The sequence below is a fragment of the Schistocerca nitens genome, chromosome 8 (assembly GCF_023898315.1).
Source record: "Schistocerca nitens isolate TAMUIC-IGC-003100 chromosome 8, iqSchNite1.1, whole genome shotgun sequence".
Taxonomy (NCBI): Eukaryota; Metazoa; Arthropoda; class Insecta; order Orthoptera; family Acrididae; genus Schistocerca; species Schistocerca nitens.
The window spans coordinates 8,459,898-8,483,302 of NC_064621.1; positions in this window are offsets into that span (position 1 = coordinate 8,459,898).

The following is a 23,405-nucleotide window of genomic DNA, read 5'->3' on the forward strand; positions in this document are numbered from 1 at the left end:
AGGACGATGTATTGAATCGCGACGCGATTTGTGTGTTCCATCGTCATTAACAGGCTCTGAACGTTACAATTAACTGTCAGTTTTGCGTCGGATTCGAAAATCTAGACTCACAGGAGATCGACCATAAGGTGCCCGAGGCAGCAATAGACACTTGGAGGCAGGTCGGCCGGAAGCCGATGTATTGAATCGCGACGCGATTTGTGTGTTCCATCGTCATTAACAGGCTCTGAACGTTACAATTAACCGTCAGTTTTGCGTCGAATTCGAAAATCTAGACTCACAGGAGATCGACCATAAGGTGCCCGAGGCAGCAATAGACCCTTGGAGACAGGTCGGCCGGAAGACGATGTATTGAATCGCGACGCAATTTGTGTGTTCCATTGCCATTAAGGGGCTCTGAACCTTACAATTAACTGTCAGTTTTGCGTCGGATTCGAAAATCTAGACTCACAGAGGAACGACCATAAGGTGCCCGAGGCAGCACTAGACCCTTGGAGACAAGTCGGCTGGAGGACGATGTATTGAATCGCGACGCGATTTGTGTGTTCCATCGTCATTAACAGGCTCTGAACGTTACAATCAACTGTCAGTTTTGCGTCGGATTCGAAAATCTAGACTCACAGGAGAACGAAAATAAGGTGCCCGAGGCAGCAATAGACCCTTGGAGACAGGTCGGCCGGAGGACGATGTATTGAATCGCGACGCAATCTGTGTGTTCCATCGTCATTAACAGGCTCTGAACGTTACAATTAACTCTCAGTTTTGCGTCGGATTCGAAAATCTAGACTCACAGGAGATCGACCATAAGGTGCCCGAGGCAGCAATAGACACTTGGAGACAGGTCGGCCGGAAGACGATGTATTGAATCGCGACGCAATTTGTGTGTTCCATTGTCATTAAGGGGCTCTGAACCTTACAATTAACTGTCAGTTTTCGTCGGATTCGAAAATCTAGACTCACAGAGAAACGACCATAAGGTGCCCGAGGCAGCACTAGACCCTTGGAGACAAGTCGGCTGGAGTACGATGTATTGAATCGCGACGCGATTTGTGTGTTCCATCGTCATTAACAGGCTCTGAACGTTACAATCAACTGTCAGTTTTGCGTCGGATTCGAAAATCTAGACTCACAGGAGAACGAAAATAAGGTGCCCGAGGCAGCAATAGACCCTTGGAGACAGGTCGGCCGGAGGACGATGTATTGAATCGCGACGCAATTTGTGTGTTCCATCGTCATTAACAGGCTCTGAACGTTACAATTAACTGTCAGTTTTGCGTCGGATTCGAAAATCTAGACTCACAGGAGATCGACCATAAGGTGCCCGAGGCAGCAATAGACACTTGGAGACAGGTCGGCCGGAAGACGATGTATTGAATCGCGACGCAATTTGTGTGTTCCATTGTCATTAAGGGGCTCTGAACGTTACAATTAACTGTCAGTTTTGCGTCGGATTCGAAAATCTAGACTCACAGAAGAACGACCATAAGGTGCCCGAGGCAGCACTAGACCCTTGGAGACAAGTCGGCTGGAGGACGATGTATTGAATCGCGACGCGATTTGTGTGTTCCATCGTCATTAACAGGCTCTGAACGTTACAATCAACTGTCAGTTTTGCGTCGGATTCGAAAATCTAGACTCACAGGAGAACGACATAAGGTGCTCGAGGCAGCAATAGACCCTTGGAGACAGGTCGGCCGGAGGACGATGTATTGAATCGCGACGCAATTTCTGTGTTCCATCGTCATTAACAGGCTCTGAACGTTACAATTAACTGTCAGTTTTGCGTCGGATTCGAAAATCTCGACTCACAGGAGAATGACCATAAGGTGCCCGAGGGAGCAATAGACCCTTGGAGACAGGTCGGCCGGAGGACGATGTATTGAATCGCGACGCAATTTGTGTGTTCCATCGTCATGAACAGGCTCTGAACCTTACAATTAACTGTCAGTTTTGCGTCGGATTCGAAAATCTAGGCTCACAGGAGATCGACCATAAGGTGCCCGAGGCAGCAATAGACCCTTGGAGACCGGTCGGCCGGAGGACGATGTATTGAATCGCGACGCAATTTGTGTGTTCCATCGTCATTAACAGGCTCTGAACGTTACAATTAACTGTCAGTTTTGCGTCGGATTCGAAAATCTAGACTCACAGGAGATCGACCATAAGGTGCCCGAGGCAGCAATAGACACTTGGAGACAGGTCGGCCGGAAGACGATGTATTGAATCGCGACGCAATTTGTGTGTTCCATTGTCATTAAGGGGCTCTGAACGTTACAATTAACTGTCAGTTTTGCGTCGGATTCGAAAATCTAGACTCGCAGAAGAACGACCATAAGGTGCTCGAGGCAGCACTAGACCCTTGGAGACAAGTCGGCTGGAGGACGATGTATTGAATCGCGACGCGATTTGTGTGTTCCATCGTCATTAACAGGCTCAGAACGTTACAATCAACTGTCAGTTTTGCGTCGGATTCGAAAATCTAGACTCACAGGAGAACGACATAAGGTGCTCGAGGCAGCAATAGACCCTTGGAGACAGGTCGGCCGGAGGACGATGTATTGAATCGCGACGCAATTTCTGTGTTCCATCGTCATTAACAGGCTCTGAACGTTACAATTAACTGTCAGTTTTGCGTCGGATTCGAAAATCTCGACTCACAGGAGAATGACCATAAGGTGCCCGAGGGAGCAATAGACCCTTGGAGACAGGTCGGCCGGAGGACGATGTATTGAATCGCGACGCAATTTGTGTGTTCCATCGTCATGAACAGGCTCTGAACCTTACAATTAACTGTCAGTTTTGCGTCGGATTCGAAAATCTAGGCTCACAGGAGATCGACCATAAGGTGCCCGAGGCAGCAATAGACCCTTGGAGACAGGTCGGCCGGAGGACGATGTATTGAATCGCGACGCAATTTGTGTGTTCCATCGTCATTAACAGGCTCTGAACGTTACAATTAACTGTCAGTTTTGCGTCGGATTCGAAAATCTAGACTCACAGGAGATCGACCATAAGGTGCCCGAGGCAGCACTAGACCCTTGGAGACAAATCGGCTGGACGACGATGTATTGAATCGCGACGCAATTTGTGTGTTCCATCGTCATTAACAGGCTCTGAACGTTACAATTAACTGTCAGTTTTGCGTCGGATTCGAAAATCTAGACTCACAGAGGAACGACCATAAGGTGCCCGAGGCAGCACTAGACCCTTGGAGACAAGTCGGCTGGAGGACGATGTATTGAATCGCGACGCGATTTGTGTGTTCCATCGTCATTAACAGGCTCTGAACGTTACAATCAACTGTCAGTTTTGCGTCGGATTCGAAAATCTAGACTCACAGGAGAACGAAAATAAGGTGCCCGAGGCAGCAATAGACCCTTGGAGACAGGTCGGCCGGAGGACGATGTATTGAATCGCGACGCAATTTGTGTGTTCCATCGTCATTAACAGGCTCTGAACGTTACAATTAACTGTCAGTTTTGCGTCGGATTCGAAAATCTAGACTCACAGGAAAACGACCATAAGGTGCCCGAGGCAGCAATACACCCTTGGAGACAGGTCGGCCGGAGGACGATGTATTGAATCGCGACGCAATTAGTGTGTTCCATCGTCATTAACAGGCTCTGAACCTTACAATTAACTGTCAGTTTTGCGTCGGATTCGAAAATCTAGACTCACAGGAGATCGACCATAAGGTGCCCGAGGCAGCAATAGACCCTTGGAGACAGGTCGGCCGGAGGACAATGTATTGAATCGCGACGCGATTTGTGTGTTCCATCGTCATTAACAGGCTCTGAACGTTACAATTAACTGTCAGTTTTGCGTCGGATTCGAAAATCTAGACTCACAGGAGATCGACCATAAGGTGCCCGAGGCAGCAATAGACCCTTGGAGACAGGTCGGCCGGAGGACGATGTATTGAATCGCGACGCGATTTGTGTGTTCCATCGTCATTAACATGCTCTGAACGTTACAATTAACTGTCAGTTTTGCGTCGGATTCGAAAATCTAGACTCACAGGAGATCGACCATAAGGTGCCCGAGGCAGCAATAGACACTTGGAGGCAGGTCGGCCGGAGGACGATGTATTGAATCGCGACGCGATTTGTGTGTTCCATCGTCATTAACAGGCTCTGAACGTTACAATTAACCGTCAGTTTTGCGTCGAATTCGAATATCTAGACTCACAGGAGGTCTACCATAAGGTGCCCGAGGCAGCAATAGCCCCTTGGAGACAGGTCGGCCGGAGGACGATGTATTGAATCGCGACGCAATTTGTGTGTTCCATCGTCATGAACAGGCTCTCAACCTTACAATTAACTGTCAGTTTTGCGTCGGATTCGAAAATCTAGACTCACAGGAGATCGACCATAAGGTGCCCGAGGCAGCAATAGACCCTTGGAGACAGGTCGGCCGGAGGACGATGTATTGAATCGCGACGCGATTTGTGTGTTCCATCGTCATTAACAGGCTCTGAACGTTACAATTAACTGTCAGTTTTGCGTCGGATTCGAAAATCTAGACTCACAGGAGATCGACCATAAGGTGCCCGAGGCAGCAATAGACCCTTGGAGACAGGTCGGCCGGAGGACGATGTATTGAATCGCGACGCAATTTGTGTGTTCCATCGTCATTAACAGGCTCTGAACGTTACAATTAACTGTCAGTTTGGCGTCGGATTCGAAAATCTAGACTCACAGGAGGTCGACCATAAGGTGCCCGAAGCAGCAATAGACCCTTGGAGACAGGTCGGCTGGAGGACGATGTATTGAATCGCGACGCGATTTGTGTGTTCCATCGTCATTAACAAGCTCTGAACGTTACAATCAACTGTCAGTTTTGCGTCGGATTCGAAAATCTAGACTCACAGGAGAACGACCATAAGGTGCCCGAGGCAGCAATAGACCCTTGGAGACAGGTCGGCCGGAGGACGATGTATTGAATCGCGACGCAATTTGTGTGTTCCATCGTCATTAACAGGCTCTGAACGTTACAATTAACTGTCAGTTTTGCGTCGGATTCGAAAATCTAGACTCACAGGAGAACGACCATAAGGTGCCCGAGGGAGCAATAGACCCTTGGAGACAAGTCGGCCGGAGGACGATGTATTGAATCGCGACGCAATTTGTGTGTTCCATCGTCATGAACAGGCTCTGAACCTTAGAATTAACTGTCAGTTTTGCGTCGGATTCGAAAATCTAGACTCACAGGAGATCGACCATAAGGTGCCCGAGGCAGCAATAGACCCTTGGAGACAGGTCGGCCGGAGGACGATGTATTGAATCGCGACGCGATTTGTGTGTTCCATCGTCATTAACAGGCTCTGAACGTTACAATTAACTGTCAGTTTTGCGTCGGATTCGAAAATCTAGACTCACAGGAGATCGACCATAAGGTGCCCGAGGCAGCAATAGACCCTTGGAGACAGGTCGGCCGGAGGACGATGTATTGAATCGCGACGGGATTTGCGTGTTCCATCGTCGTTAACAGGCTCTGAACGTTACAATTAACTGTCAGTTTTGCGTCCGATTCGAAAATCTAGACTCACAGGAGATCGACCATAAGGTGCCCGAGGCAGCAATAGACCCTTGGAGGCAGGTCGGCCGGAGGACGATGTATTGAATCGCGACGCGATTTGTGTGTTCCATTGTCATTAAGAGGCTCTGAACCTTACAATTAACTGTCAGTTTTGCGTCGGATTCGAAAATCTAGACTCACAGGAGAACGACCATAAGGTGTCCGAGGCAGCACTAGACCCTTGGAGACAAGTCGGCTGGAGGACGATGTATTGAATCGCGACGCAGTTTGTGTGTTCCATCGTCATTAACAGGCTCTGAACGTTACAATTAACTGTCAGTTTTGCGTCGGATTCGAAAATCTAGACTCACAGGAGATCGACCATAAGGTGCCCGAGGCAGCAATAGACCCTTGGAGACAGGTCGGCCGGAGGACGATGTATTGAATCGCGACGCAATTTGTGTGTTCCATCGTCATTAACAGGCTCCGAACGTTACAATTAACTGTCAGTTTTAGGTCGGATTCGAAAATCTAGACTCACAGAAGAACGACCATAAGGTGCCCGAGGCAGCACTAGACCCTTGGAGACAAGTCGGCTGGAGGACGATGTATTGAATCGCGACGCGATTTGTGTGTTCCATCGTCATTAACAGGCTCTGAACGTTACAATTAACTGTCAGTTTTGCGTCGGATTCGAAAATCTAAACTCACAGGAGATCGACCATAAGGTGCCCGAGGCAGCAATAGACCCTTGGAGACAGGTCGGCCGGAGGACGATGTATTGAATCGCGACGGGATTTGTGTGTTCCATCGTCATTAACAGGCTCTGAACGTAACAATTACCTGTCAGTTTTGCGTCGGATTCGAAAATCTAGACTCACAGGAAAACGACCATAAGGTGCCAGAGGCAGCAATAGACCCTTGGAGACAAATCGGCTGGACGACGATGTATTGAATCGCGACGCAATTTGTGTGTTCCATCGTCATTAACAGGCTCTGAACGTTACAATTAACTGTCTGTTTTGCGTCGGATTCGAAAATCTAAACTCACAGGAGATCGACCATAAGGTGCCCGAGGCAGCAATAGACCCTTGGAGACAGGTCGGCCGGAGGACGATGTATTGAATCGCGACGGGATTTGTGTGTTCCATCGTCATTAACAGGCTCTGAACGTTACAATTAACTGTCAGTTTTGCGTCGGATTCGATAATCTAGACTCACAGGAGATCGACCATAAGGTGCCCGAGGCAGCAATAGACCCTTGGAGACAGAACGGCCGGAGGACGATGTATTCAATCGCGACGCGATTTGTGTGTTCCATTGTCATTAAGAGATTCTGAACCTTACAATTAACTGTCAGTTTTGCGTCGGATTCGAAAATCTAGACTCACAGGAGATCGACCATAAGGTGCCCGAGGCAGCACTAGACCCTTGGAGACAAATCGGCTGGAGGACGATGTATTGAATCGCGACGCGATTTGTGTGTTCCATCGTCATTAACAGCCTCTGAACGTTACAATTAACTGTCAGTTTTGCGTCGGATTCGAAAACCTAGACTCACAGGAAAACGACCATAAGGTGCCACAGGCAGCAATAGACCCTTGGAGACAGGTCGGCCGGAGGACGATGTATTGAATCGCGACGCAATTAGTGTGTTCCATCGTCATTAACAGGCTCTGAACCTTACAATTAACTGTCAGTTTTGCGTCGGATTCGAAAATCTAGACTCACAGGAGATCGACCATAAGGTGCCCGAGGGAGCAATAGACCCTTGGAGACAGGTCGGCCGGAGGACAATGTATTGAATCGCGAAGGGATTTGTGTGTTCCATCGTCATTAACAGGCTCTGAACCTTACAATTAACTGTCAGTTTTGCGTCGGATTCGAAAATCTAGACTCACAGGAGATCGACCATAAGGTGCCCGAGGCAGCACTAGACCCTTGGAGACAAATCGCCTGGACGACGATGTATTGAATCGCGACGCAATTTGTGTGTTCCATCGTCATTAACAGGCTCTGAACGTTACAATTAACTGTCAGTTTGGCGTCGGATTCGAAAATCTAGACTCACAGGAGGTCGACCATAAGGTGCCCGAAGCAGCAATAGACCCTTGGAGACAGGTCGGCTGGAGGACGATGTATTGAATCGCGACGCGATTTGTGTGTTCCATCGTCATTAACAAGCTCTGAACGTTACAATCAACTGTCAGTTTTGCGTCGGATTCGATAATCTAGACTCACAGGAGAACGACCATAAGGTGCCCGAGGCAGCAATAGACCCTTGGAGACAGGTCGGCCGGAGGACGATGTATTGAATCGCGACGCAATTTGTGTGTTCCATCGTCATTAACAGGCTCTGAACGTTACAATTAACTGTCAGTTTTGCGTCGGATTCGAAAATCTAGACTCACAGGAGAACGACCATAAGGTGCCCGAGGGAGCAATAGACCCTTGGAGACAGGTCGGCCGGAGGACGATGTATTGAATCGCGACGCAATTTGTGTGTTCCATCGTCATGAACAGGCTCTGAACCTTAGAATTAACTGTCAGTTTTGCGTCGGATTCGAAAATCTAGACTCACAGGAGATCGACCATAAGGTGCCCGAGGCAGCAATAGACCCTTGGAGACAGGTCGGCCGGAGGACGATGTATTGAATCGCGACGCGATTTGTGTGTTCCATCGTCATTAACAGGCTCTGAACGTTACAATTAACTGTCAGTTTTGCGTCGGATTCGAAAATCTAGACTCACAGGAGATCGACCATAAGGTGCCCGAGGCAGCAATAGACCCTTGGAGACAGGTCGGCCGGAGGACGATGTATTGAATCGCGACGGGATTTGCGTGTTCCATCGTCGTTAACAGGCTCTGAACGTTACAATTAACTGTCAGTTTTGCGTCCGATTCGAAAATCTAGACTCACAGGAGATCGACCATAAGGTGCCCGAGGCAGCAATAGACCCTTGGAGGCAGGTCGGCCGGAGGACGATGTATTGAATCGCGACGCGATTTGTGTGTTCCATTGTCATTAAGAGGCTCTGAACCTTACAATTAACTGTCAGTTTTGCGTCGGATTCGAAAATCTAGACTCACAGGAGAACGACCATAAGGTGCCCGAGGGAGCAATAGACCCTTGGAGACAGGTCGGCCGGAGGACGATGTATTGAATCGCGACGCAATTTGTGTGTTCCATCGTCATGAACAGGCTCTGAACCTTAGAATTAACTGATAGTTTTGCGTCGGATTCGAAAATCTAGACTCACAGGAGATCGACCATAAGGTGCCCGAGGCAGCAATAGACCCTTGGAGACAGGTCGGCCGGAGGACGATGTATTGAATCGCGACGCGATTTGTGTGTTCCATCGTCATTAACAGGCTCTGAACGTTACAATTAACTGTCAGTTTTGCGTCGGATTCGAAAATCTAGACTCACAGGAGATCGACCATAAGGTGCCCGAGGCAGCAATAGACCCTTGGAGACAGGTCGGCCGGAGGACGATGTATTGAATCGCGACGGGATTTGCGTGTTCCATCGTCGTTAACAGGCTCTGAACGTTACAATTAACTGTCAGTTTTGCGTCCGATTCGAAAATCTAGACTCACAGGAGATCGACCATAAGGTGCCCGAGGCAGCAATAGACCCTTGGAGGCAGGTCGGCCGGAGGACGATGTATTGAATCGCGACGCGATTTGTGTGTTCCATTGTCATTAAGAGGCTCTGAACCTTACAATTAACTGTCAGTTTTGCGTCGGATTCGAAAATCTAGACTCACAGGAGAACGACCATAAGGTGTCCGAGGCAGCACTAGACCCTTGGAGACAAGTCGGCTGGAGGACGATGTATTGAATCGCGACGCAGTTTGTGTGTTCCATCGTCATTAACAGGCTCTGAACGTTACAATTAACTGTCAGTTTTGCGTCGGATTCGAAAATCTAGACTCACAGGAGATCGACCATAAGGTGCCCGAGGCAGCAATAGACCCTTGGAGACAGGTCGGCCGGAGGACGATGTATTGAATCGCGACGCAATTTGTGTGTTCCATCGTCATTAACAGGCTCCGAACGTTACAATTAACTGTCAGTTTTAGGTCGGATTCGAAAATCTAGACTCACAGAAGAACGACCATAAGGTGCCCGAGGCAGCACTAGACCCTTGGAGACAAGTCGGCTGGAGGACGATGTATTGAATCGCGACGCGATTTGTGTGTTCCATCGTCATTAACAGGCTCTGAACGTTACAATTAACTGTCAGTTTTGCGTCGGATTCGAAAATCTAAACTCACAGGAGATCGACCATAAGGTGCCCGAGGCAGCAATAGACCCTTGGAGACAGGTCGGCCGGAGGACGATGTATTGAATCGCGACGGGATTTGTGTGTTCCATCGTCATTAACAGGCTCTGAACGTAACAATTACCTGTCAGTTTTGCGTCGGATTCGAAAATCTAGACTCACAGGAAAACGACCATAAGGTGCCAGAGGCAGCAATAGACCCTTGGAGACAAATCGGCTGGACGACGATGTATTGAATCGCGACGCAATTTGTGTGTTCCATCGTCATTAACAGGCTCTGAACGTTACAATTAACTGTCTGTTTTGCGTCGGATTCGAAAATCTAAACTCACAGGAGATCGACCATAAGGTGCCCGAGGCAGCAATAGACCCTTGGAGACAGGTCGGCCGGAGGACGATGTATTGAATCGCGACGGGATTTGTGTGTTCCATCGTCATTAACAGGCTCTGAACGTTACAATTAACTGTCAGTTTTGCGTCGGATTCGATAATCTAGACTCACAGGAGATCGACCATAAGGTGCCCGAGGCAGCAATAGACCCTTGGAGACAGAACGGCCGGAGGACGATGTATTCAATCGCGACGCGATTTGTGTGTTCCATTGTCATTAAGAGATTATGAACCTTACAATTAACTGTCAGTTTTGCGTCGGATTCGAAAATCTAGACTCACAGGAGATCGACCATAAGGTGCCCGAGGCAGCACTAGACCCTTGGAGACAAATCGGCTGGAGGACGATGTATTGAATCGCGACGCGATTTGTGTGTTCCATCGTCATTAACAGCCTCTGAACGTTACAATTAACTGTCAGTTTTGCGTCGGATTCGAAAACCTAGACTCACAGGAAAACGACCATAAGGTGCCAGAGGCAGCAATAGACCCTTGGAGACAGGTCGGCCGGAGGACGATGTATTGAATCGCGACGCAATTAGTGTGTTCCATCGTCATTAACAGGCTCTGAACCTTACAATTAACTGTCAGTTTTGCGTCGGATTCGAAAATCTAGACTCACAGGAGATCGACCATAAGGTGCCCGAGGGAGCAATAGACCCTTGGAGACAGGTCGGCCGGAGGACAATGTATTGAATCGCGAAGGGATTTGTGTGTTCCATCGTCATTAACAGGCTCTGAACCTTACAATTAACTGTCAGTTTTGCGTCGGATTCGAAAATCTAGACTCACAGGAGATCGACCATAAGGTGCCCGAGGCAGCAATAGACCCTTGGAGACAGGTCGGCCGGAGGACGATGTATTGAATCGCGACGGGATTTGTGTGTTCCATCGTCATTAACAGGCTCTGAACGTTACAATTAACTGTCAGTTTTGCGTCGGATTCGAAAATCTAGACTCACAGGAGATCGACCATAAGGTGCCCGAGGCAGCAATAGACCCTTGGAGGCAGGTCGGCCGGAGGACGATGTATTGAATCGCGACGCGATTTGTGTGTTCCATTGTCATTAAGAGGCTCTGAACCTTACAATTAACTGTCAGTTTTGCGTCGGATTCGAAAATCTAGACTCACAGGAGAACGACCATAAGGTGTCCGAGGCAGCACTAGACCCTTGGAGACAAGTCGGCTGGAGGACGATGTATTGAATCGCGACGCAGTTTGTGTGTTTCATCGTCATTAACAGGCTCTGAACGTTACAATTAACTGTCAGTTTTGCGTCGGATTCGAAAATCTAGACTCACAGGAGATCGACCATAAGGTGCCCGAGGCAGAAATAGACCCTTGGAGACAGGTCGGCCGGAGGACGATGTATTGAATCGCGACGCGATTTGTGTGTTCCATTGTCATTAAGAGGCTCTGAACGTAACAATTACCTGTCAGTTTTGCGTCGGATTCGAAAATCTAGACTCACAGGAGATCGACCATAAGGTGCCCGAGGCAGCACTAGACCCTTGGAGACAAATCGGCTGGACGACGATGTATTGAATCGCGACGCAATTTGTGTGTTCCATCGTCATTAACAGGCTCTGAACGTTACAATTAACTGTCTGTTTTGCGTCGGATTCGAAAATCTAAACTCACAGGAGATCGACCATAAGGTGCCCGAGGCAGCAATAGACCCTTGGAGACAGGTCGGCCGGAGGACAATGTATTGAATCGCGACGCAATTAGTGTGTTCCATCGTCATTAACAGGCTCTGAACGTTACAATTAACTGTCAGTTTTGCGTCGGATTCGAAAATCTAGACTCACAGGAGATCGACCATAAGGTGCCCGAGGCAGAAATAGACCCTTGGAGACAGGTCGGCCGGAGGACGATGTATTGAATCGCGACGCGATTTGTGTGTTCCATTGTCATTAAGAGGCTCTGAACGTAACAATTACCTGTCAGTTTTGCGTCGGATTCGAAAATCTAGACTCACAGGAGATCGACCATAAGGTGCCCGAGGCAGCACTAGACCCTTGGAGACAAATCGGCTGGACGACGATGTATTGAATCGCGACGCAATTTGTGTGTTCCATCGTCATTAACAGGCTCTGAACGTTACAATTAACTGTCAGTTTTAGGTCGGATTCGAAAATCTAGACTCACAGAAGAACGACCATAAGGTGCCCGAGGCAGCACTAGACCCTTGGAGACAAGTCGGCTGGAGGACGATGTATTGAATCGCGACGCGATTTGTGTGTTCCATCGTCATTAACAGGCTCTGAACGTTACAATTAACTGTCAGTTTTGCGTCGGATTCGAAAATCTAAACTCACAGGAGATCGACCATAAGGTGCCCGAGGCAGCAATAGACCCTTGGAGACAGGTCGGCCGGAGGACGATGTATTGAATCGCGACGGGATTTGTGTGTTCCATCGTCATTAACAGGCTCTGAACGTAACAATTACCTGTCAGTTTTGCGTCGGATTCGAAAATCTAGACTCACAGGAGATCGACCATAAGGTGCCCGAGGCAGCACTAGACCCTTGGAGACAAATCGGCTGGACGACGATGTATTGAATCGCGACGCAATTAATGTGTTCCATCGTCATTAACAGGCTCTGAACGTTACAATTAACTGTCTGTTTTGCGTCGGATTCGAAAATCTAAACTCACAGGAGATCGACCATAAGGTGCCCGAGGCAGCAATAGACCCTTGGAGACAGGTCGGCCGGAGGACGATGTATTGAATCGCGACGGGATTTGTGTGTTCCATCGTCATTAACAGTTTCTGAACGTTACAATTAACTGTCAGTTTTGCGTCGGATTCGATAATCTAGACTCACAGGAGAACGACCATAAGGTGCCCGAGGCAGCAATAGACCCTTGGAGACAGGTCGGCCGGAGGACGATATATTGAATCGCGACGCGATTTGTGTGTTCCATTGTCATTAAGAGGCTCTGAACCTTACAATTAACTGTCAGTTTTGCGTCGGATTCGAAAATCTAGACTCACAGGAGATCGACCATAAGGTGCCCGAGGCAGCAATAGACCCTTGGAGGCAGGTCGGCCGGAGGACCTTGTATTGAATCGCGACGCGATTTGTGTGTTCCATTGTCATTAAGAGGCTCTGAACCTTACAATTAACTGTCAGTTTTGCGTCGGATTCGAAAATCTAGACTCACAGGAGAACGACCATAAGGTGTCCGAGGCAGCACTAGACCCTTGGAGACAAGTCGGCTGGAGGACGATGTATTGAATCGCGACGCAGTTTGTGTGTTCCATCGTCATTAACAGGCTCTGAACGTTACAATTAACTGTCAGTTTTGCGTCGGATTCGAAAATCTAGACTCACAGGAGATCGACCATAAGGTGCCCGAGGCAGAAATAGCCCCTTGGAGACAGGTCGGCCGGAGGACGATGTATTGAATCGCGACGCGATTTGTGTGTTCCATTGTCATTAAGAGGCTCTGAACGTAACAATTACCTGTCAGTTTTGCGTCGGATTCGAAAATCTAGACTCACAGGAGATCGACCATAAGGTGCCCGAGGCAGCACTAGACCCTTGGAGACAAATCGGCTGGACGACGATGTATTGAATCGCGACGCAATTTGTGTGTTCCATCGTCATTAACAGGCTCTGAACGTTACAATTAACTGTCTGTTTTGCGTCGGATTCGAAAATCTAAACTCACAGGAGATCGACCATAAGGTGCCCGAGGCAGCAATAGACCCTTGGAGACAGGTCGGCCGGAGGACAATGTATTGAATCGCGACGCAATTAGTGTGTTCCATCGTCATTAACAGGCTCTGAACCTTACAATTAACTGTCAGTTTTGCGTCGGATTCGAAAATCTAGACTCACAGGAGATCGACCATAAGGTGCCCGAGGCAGCAATAGACCCTTGGAGACAGGTCGGCCGGAGGACGATGTATTGAATCGCGACGGGATTTGTGTGTTCCATCGTCATTAACAGGCTCTGAACGTTACAATTAACTGTCAGTTTTGCGTCGGATTCGAAAATCTAGACTCACAGGAGATCGACCATAAGGTGCCCGAGGCAGCAATAGACCCTTGGAGGCAGGTCGGCCGGAGGACGATGTATTGAATCGCGACGCGATTTGTGTGTTCCATTGTCATTAAGAGGCTCTGAACCTTACAATTAACTGTCAGTTTTGCGTCGGATTCGAAAATCTAGACTCACAGGAGAACGACCATAAGGTGTCCGAGGCAGCACTAGACCCTTGGAGACAAGTCGGCTGGAGGACGATGTATTGAATCGCGACGCAGTTTGTGTGTTCCATCGTCATTAACAGGCTCTGAACGTTACAATTAACTGTCAGTTTTGCGTCGGATTCGAAAATCTAGACTCACAGGAGATCGACCATAAGGTGCCCGAGGCAGAAATAGACCCTTGGAGACAGGTCGGCCGGAGGACGATGTATTGAATCGCGACGCGATTTGTGTGTTCCATTGTCATTAAGAGGCTCTGAACGTAACAATTACCTGTCACTTTTGCGTCGGATTCGAAAATCTAGACTCACAGGAGATCGACCATAAGGTGCCCGAGGCAGCACTAGACCCTTGGAGACAAATCGGCTGGACGACGATGTATTGAATCGCGACGGGATTTGTGTGTTCCATCGTCATTAACAGGCTCTGAACGTTACAATTAACTGTCAGTTTTGCGTCGGATTCGAAAATCTAGACTCACAGGAGATCGACCATAAGGTGCCCGAGGCAGCAATAGACCCTTGGAGGCAGGTCGGCCGGAGGACGATGTATTGAATCGCGACGCGATTTGTGTGTTCCATTGTCATTAAGAGGCTCTGAACCTTACAATTAACTGTCAGTTTTGCGTCGGATTCGAAAATCTAGACTCACAGGAGAACGACCATAAGGTGTCCGAGGCAGCACTAGACCCTTGGAGACAAGTCGGCTGGAGGACGATGTATTGAATCGCGACGCAGTTTGTGTGTTCCATCGTCATTAACAGGCTCTGAACGTTACAATTAACTGTCAGTTTTGCGTCGGATTCGAAAATCTAGACTCACAGGAGATCGACCATAAGGTGCCCGAGGCAGAAATAGACCCTTGGAGACAGGTCGGCCGGAGGACGATGTATTGAATCGCGACGCGATTTGTGTGTTCCATTGTCATTAAGAGGCTCTGAACGTAACAATTACCTGTCAGTTTTGCGTCGGATTCGAAAATCTAGACTCACAGGAGATCGACCATAAGGTGCCCGAGGCAGCACTAGACCCTTGGAGACAAATCGGCTGGACGACGATGTATTGAATCGCGACGCAATTTGTGTGTTCCATCGTCATTAACAGGCTCTGAACGTTACAATTAACTGTCTGTTTTGCGTCGGATTCGAAAATCTAAACTCACAGGAGATCGACCATAAGGTGCCCGAGGCAGCAATAGACCCTTGGAGACAGGTCGGCCGGAGGACGATGTATTGAATCGCGACGGGATCTGTGTGTTCCATCGTCATTAACAGTTTCTGAACGTTACAATTAACTGTCAGTTATGCGTCGGATTCGATAATCTAGACTCAAAGGAGATCGACCATAAGGTGCCCGAGGCAGCAATAGACCCTTGGAGACAGGTCGGCCGGAGGACGATATATTGAATCGCGACGCGATTTGTGTGTTCCATTGTCATTAAGAGGCTCTGAACCTTACAATTAACTGTCAGTTTTGCGTCGGATTCGAAAATCTAGACTCACAGGAGATCGACCATAAGGTGCCCGAGGCAGCACTAGACCCTTGGAGACAAATCGGCTGGAGGACGATGTATTGAATCGCGACGCGATTTGTGTGTTCCATCGTCATTAACAGCCTCTGAACGTTACAATTAACTGTCAGTTTTGCGTCGGATTCGAAAATCTAGACTCACAGGAAAACGACCATAAGGTGCCAGAGGCAGCAATAGACCTTTGGAGACAAATCGGCTGGACGACGATGTATTGAATCGCGACGCAATTTGTGTGTTCCATCGTCATTAACAGGCTCTGAACGTTACAATTAACTGTCTGTTTTGCGTCGGATTCGAAAATCTAAACTCACAGGAGATCGACCATAAGGTGCCCGAGGCAGCAATAGACCCTTGGAGACAGGTCGGCCGGAAGACGATGTATTGAATCGCGACGGGATTTGTGTGTTCCATCGTTATTAACAGGCTCTGAACGTTACAATTAACTGTCAGTTTTGCGTCGGATTCGAAAATCTAGACTCACAGGAGATCGACCATAAGGTGCCCGAGGCAGCAATAGACCCTTGGAGGCAGGTCGGCCGGAGGACGATGTATTGAATCGCGACGCGATTTGTGTGTTCCATTGTCATTAAGAGGCTATGAACCTTACAATTAACTGTCAGTTTTGCGTCGGATTCGAAAATCTAGACTCACAGGAGAACGACCATAAGGTGTCCGAGGCAGCACTAGACCCTTGGAGACAAGTCGGCTGGAGGACGATGTATTGAATCGCGACGCAGTTTGTGTGTTCCATCGTCATTAACAGGCTCTGAACGTTACAATTAACTGTCAGTTTTGCGTCGGATTCGAAAATCTAGACTCACAGGAGATCGACCATAAGGTGCCCGAGGCAGAAATAGACCCTTGGAGACAGGTCGGCCGGAGGACGATGTATTGAATCGCGACGCGATTTGTGTGTTCCATTGTCATTAAGAGGCTCTGAACGTAACAATTACCTGTCAGTTTTGCGTCGGATTCGAAAATCTAGACTCACAGGAGATCGACCATAAGGTGCCCGAGGCAGCACTAGACCCTTGGAGACAAATCGGCTGGACGACGATGTATTGAATCGCGACGCAATTTGTGTGTTCCATCGTCATTAACAGGCTCTGAACGTTACAATTAACTGTCTGTTTTGCGTCGGATTCGAAAATCTAAACTCACAGGAGATCGACCATAAGGTGCCCGAGGCAGCAATAGACCCTTGGAGACAGGTCGGCCGGAGGACAATGTATTGAATCGCGACGCAATTAGTGTGTTCCATCGTCATTAAGAGGCTCTGAACCTTACAATTAACTGTCAGTTTTGCGTCGGATTCGAAAATCTAGACTCACAGGAGATCGACCATAAGGTGCCCGAGGCAGCAATAGACCCTTGGAGACAGGTCGGCCGGAGGACGATGTATTGAATCGCGACGGGATTTGTGTGTTCCATCGTCATTAACAGGCTCTGAACGTTACAATTAACTGTCAGTTTTGCGTCGGATTCGAAAATCTAGACTCACAGGAGATCGACCATAAGGTGCCCGAGGCAGCAATAGACCCTTGGAGGCAGGTCGGCCGGAGGACGATGTATTGAATCGCGACGCGATTTGTGTGTTCCATTGTCATTAAGAGGCTCTGAACCTTACAATTAACTGTCAGTTTTGCGTCGGATTCGAAAATCTAGACTCACAGGAGAACGACCATAAGGTGTCCGAGGCAGCACTAGACCCTTGGAGACAAGTCGGCTGGAGGACGATGTATTGAATCGCGACGCAGTTTGTGTGTTCCATCGTCATTAACAGGCTCTGAACGTTACAATTAACTGTCAGTTTTGCGTCGGATTCGAAAATCTAGACTCACAGGAGATCGACCATAAGGTGCCCGAGGCAGAAATAGACCCTTGGAGACAGGTCGGCCGGAGGACGATGTATTGAATCGCGACGCGATTTGTGTGTTCCATTGTCATTAAGAGGCTCTGAACGTAACAATTACCTGTCAGTTTTGCGTCGGATTCGAAAATCTAGACTCACAGGAGATCGACCATAAGGTGCCCGAGGCAGCACTAGACCCTTGGAGACAAATCGCCTGGACGACGATGTATTGAATCGCGACGCAATTTGTGTGTTCCATCGTCATTAACAGGCTCTGAACGTTACAATTAACTGTCAGTTTTAGGTCGGATTCGAAAATCTAGACTCACAGAAGAACGACCATAAGGTGCCCGAGGAAGCACTAGACCCTTGGAGACAAGTCGGCTGGAGGACGATGTATTGAATCGCGACGCGATTTGTGTGTTCCATCGACATTAACAGGCTCTGAACGTTACAATTAACTGTCAGTTTTGCGTCGGATTCGAAAATCTAAACTCACAGGAGATCGACCATAAGGTGCCCGAGGCAGCAATAGACCCTTGGAGACAGGTCGGCCGGAGGACGATGTATTGAATCGCGACGGGATTTGTGTGTTCCATCGTCATTAACAGGCTCTGAACGTAACAATTACCTGTCAGTTTTGCGTCGGATTCGAAAATCTAGACTCACAGGAGATCGACCATAAGGTGCCCGAGGCAGCACTAGACCCTTGGAGACAAATCGGCTGGACGACGATGTATTGAATCGCGACGCAATTAGTGTGTTCCATCGTCATTAACAGGCTCTGAACGTTACAATTAACTGTCTGTTTTGCGTCGGATTCGAAAATCTAAACTCACAGGAGATCGACCATAAGGTGCCCGAGGCAGCAATAAACCCTTGGAGACAGGTCGGCCGGAGGACGATGTATTGAATCGCGACGGGATTTGTGTGTTCCATCGTCATTAACAGTTTCTGAACGTTACAATTAACTGTCAGTTTTGCGTCGGATTCGATAATCTAGACTCACAGGAGATCGACCATAAGGTGCCCGAGGCAGCAATAGACCTTTGGAGACAGGTCGGCCGGAGGACGATATATTGAATCGCGACGCGATTTGTGTGTTCCATTGTCATTAGGAGGCTCTGAACCTTACAATTAACTGTCAGTTTTGCGTCGGATTCGAAAATCTAGACTCACAGGAGATCGACCATAAGGTGCCCGAGGCAGCACTAGACCCTTGGAGACAAATCGGCTGGAGGACGATGTATTGAATCGCGACGCGATTTGTGTGTTCCATCGTCATTAACAGCCTCTGAACGTTACAATTAACTGTCAGTTTTGCGTCGGATTCGAAAATCTAGACTCACAGGAAAACGACCATAAGGTGCCAGAGGCAGCAATAGACCCTTGGAGACAAATCGGCTGGACGACGATGTATTGAATCGCGACGCAATTTGTGTGTTCCATCGTCATTAACAGGCTCTGAACGTTACAATTAACTGTCTGTTTTGCGTCGGATTCGAAAATCTAAACTCACAGGAGATCGACCATAAGGTGCCCGAGGCAGCAATAGACCCTTGGAGACAGGTCGGCCCGAGGACGATGTATTGAATCGCGACGGGATTTGTGTGTTCCATCGTCATTAACAGGCTCTGAACGTTACAATTAACTGTCAGTTTTGCGTCGGATTCGATAATCTAGATTCACAGGAGATCGACCATAAGGTGCCCGAGGCAGCAATAGACCCTTGGAGACAGGACGGCCGGAGGACGATGTATTCAATCGCGACGCGATTTGTGTGTTCCATTGTCATTAAGAGGCTCTGAACCTTACAATTAACTGTCAGTTTTGCGTCGGATTCGAAAATCTAGACTCACAGGAGATCGACCATAAGGTGCCCGAGGCAGCACTAGACCCTTGGAGACAAATCGGCTGGAGGACGATGTATTGAATCGCGACGCGATTTGTGTGTTCCATCGTCATTAACAGCCTCTGAACGTTACAATTAACTGTCAGTTTTGCGTCGGATTCGAAAATCTAGACTCACAGGAAAACGACCATAAGGTGCCAGAGGCAGCAATAGACCCTTGGAGACAGGTCGGCCGGAGGACGATGTATTGAATCGCGACGCAATTAGTGTGTTCCATCGTCATTAACAGGCTCTGAACCTTACAATTAACTGTCAGTTTTGCGTCGGATTCGAAAATCTAGACTCACAGGAGATCGACCATAAGGTGCCCGAGGCAGCAATAGACCCTTGGAGACAGGTCGGCCGGAGGACAATGTATTGAATCGCGACGCAATTAGTGTGTTCCATCGTCATTAACAGGCTCTGAACGTTACAATTAACTGTCAGTTTTGCGTCGGATTCGAAAATCTAGACTCACAGGAGATCGACCATAAGGCAGCAATAGACCCTTGGAGACAGGTCGGCCGGAGGACGATGTATTGAATCGCGACGGGATTTGTGTGTTCCATCGTCATTAACAGGCTCTGAACGTTACAATTAACTGTCAGTTTTGCGTCGGATTCGAAAATCTAGACTCACAGGAGATCGACCATAAGGTGCCCGAGGCAGCAATAGACCCTTGGAGGCAGGTCGGCCGGAGGACGATGTATTGAATCGCGACGCGATTTGTGTGTTCCATTGTCATTAAGAGGCTCTGAACCTTACAATTAACTGTCAGTTTTGCGTCGGATTCGAAAATCTAGACTCACAGGAGAACGACCATAAGGTGTCCGAGGCAGCACTAGACCCTTGGAGACAAGTCGGCTGGAGGACGATGTATTGAATCGCGACGCAGTTTGTGTGTTCCATCGTCATTAACAGGCTCTGAACGTTACAATTAACTGTCAGTTTTGCGTCGGATTCGAAAATCTAGACTCACAGGACATCGACCATAAGGTGCCCGAGGCAGAAATAGACCCTTGGAGACAGGTCGGCCGGAGGACGATGTATTGAATCGCGACGCGATTTGTGTGTTCCATTGTCATTAAGAGGCTCTGAACGTAACGATTACCTGTCAGTTTTGCGTCGGATTCGAAAATCTAGACTCACAGGAGATCGGCCATAAGGTGCCCGAGGCAGCACTAGACCCTTGGAGACAAATCGGCTGGACGACGATGTATTGAATCGCGACGCAATTTGTGTGTTCCATCGTCATTAACAGGCTCTGAACGTTACAATTAACTGTCTGTTTTGCGTCGGATTCGAAAATCTAAACTCACAGGAGATCGACCATAAGGTGCCCGAGGCAGCAATAGACCCTTGGAGACAGGTCGGCCGGAGGACAATGTATTGAATCGGGACGCAATTAGTGTGTTCCATCATCATTAACAGGCTCTGAACCTTACAATTAACTGTCAGTTTTGCGTCGGATTCGAAAATCTAGACTCACAGGAGATCGACCATAAGGTGCCCGAGGCAGCAATAGACCCTTGGAGACAGGTCGGCCGGAGGACGATGTATTGAATCGCGACGGGATTTGTGTGTTCCATCGTCATTAACAGGCTCTGAACGTTACAATTAACTGTCAGTTTTGCGTCGGATTCGAAAATCTAGACTCACAGGAGATCGACCATAAGGTGCCCGAGGCAGCAATAGACCCTTGGAGGCAGGTCGGCCGGAGGACGATGTATTGAATCGCGACGCGATTTGTGTGTTCCATTGTCATTAAGAGGCTCTGAACCTTACAATTAACTGTCAGTTTTGCGTCGGATTCGAAAATCTAGACTCACAGGAGAACGACCATAAGGTGTCCGAGGCAGCACTAGACCCTTGGAGACAAGTCGGCTGGAGGACGATGTATTGAATCGCGACGCAGTTTGTGTGTTCCATCGTCATTAACAGGCTCTGAACGTTACAATTAACTGTCAGTTTTGCGTCGGATTCGAAAATCTAGACTCACAGGAGATCGACCATAAGGTGCCCGAGGCAGATATAGACCCTTGGAGACAGGTCGGCCGGAGGACGATGTATTGAATCGCGACGCGATTTGTGTGTTCCATTGTCATTAAGAGGCTCTGAACGTAACAATTACCTGTCAGTTTTGCGTCGGATTCGAAAATCTAGACTCACAGGAGATCGACCATAAGGAGCCCGAGGCAGCACTAGACCCTTGGTGACAAATCGGCTGGACGACGATGTATTGAATCGCGACGCAATTTGTGTGTTCCATCGTCATTAACAGGCTCTGAACGTTACAATTAACTGTCTGTTTTGCGTCGGATTCGAAAATCTAAACTCACAGGAGATCGACCATAAGGTGCCCGAGGCAGCAATAGACCCTTGGAGACAGGTCGGCCGGAGGACGATGTATTGAATCGCGACGGGATTTGTGTGTTCCATCGTCATTAACAGGCTCTGAACGTTACAATTAACTGTCAGTTTTGCGTCGGATTCGTTAATCTAGACTCACAGGAGATCGACCATAAGGTGCCCGAGGAATCAATTGACCCTTGGAGACAAATCGGCTGGAGGACGATGTATTGAATCGCGACGCGATTTGTGTGTTCCATCGTCATTAACAGCCTCTGAACGTTACAATTAACTGTCAGTTTTGCGTCGGATTCGAAAATCTAGACTCACAGGAGATCGACCATAAGGTGCCCGAGGCAGCAATAGACCCTTGGAGACAGGTCGGCCGGTAGACGATGTATTGAATCGCGACGCAATTTGTGTGTTCCATTGTCATTAAGGGGCTCTGAACCTTACAATTAACTGTCAGTTTTGCGTCGGATTCGAAAATCTAGACTCACAGAGGAACGACCATAAGGTGCCGAGGCAGCACTAGACCCTTGGAGACAAGTCGGCTGGAGGACGATGTATTGAATCGCGATGCGATTTGTGTGTTCCATCGTCATTAACAGGCTCTGAACGTTACAATCAACTGTCAGTTTTGCGTCGGATTCGAAAATCTAGACTCACAGGAGAACGACCATAAGGTGCCCGAGGCAGCAATAGACCCTTGGAGACAGGTCGGCCGGAGGACGATGTATTGAATCGCGACGCAATTTGTGTGTTCCATCGTCATTAACTGGCTCTGAACGTAACAATTACCTGTCAGTTTTGCGTCGGATTCGAAAATCTAGACTCACAGGAGATCGACCATAAGGTGCCCGAGGCAGCACTAGACCCGTGGAGACAAGTGGGCTGGAGGACGATGTGTTGAATCGCGACGCGATTTGTGTGTTCCATCGTCATTAACAGGCTCTGAACGTTACAATTAACTGTCAGTTTTGCGTCGGATTCGAAAATCTAGACTCACAGGAGATCGACCATAAGGTGCCCGAGGCGGTAATAGACCCTTGGAGACAGGTCGGCCGGAGGACGATGTATTGAATCGCGACGCAATTTGTGTGTTCCATTGTCATTAAGAGGCTCTGAACCTTACAATTAACTGTCAGTTTTGCGTCGGATTCGAAAATCTAGACTCACAGGAGAACGACCATAAGGTGCCCGAGGCAGCAATAGACCCTTGGAGACAGGCCGGCCGGAGGACGATGTATTGAATCGCGACGCGATTTGTGTGTTCCATCGTCTTTAACAGGCTCTGAAGGTTACAATTAACTGTCAGTTTTGCGTCGGGTTCGAAAATCTAGACTCACAGGAGATCGACCATAAG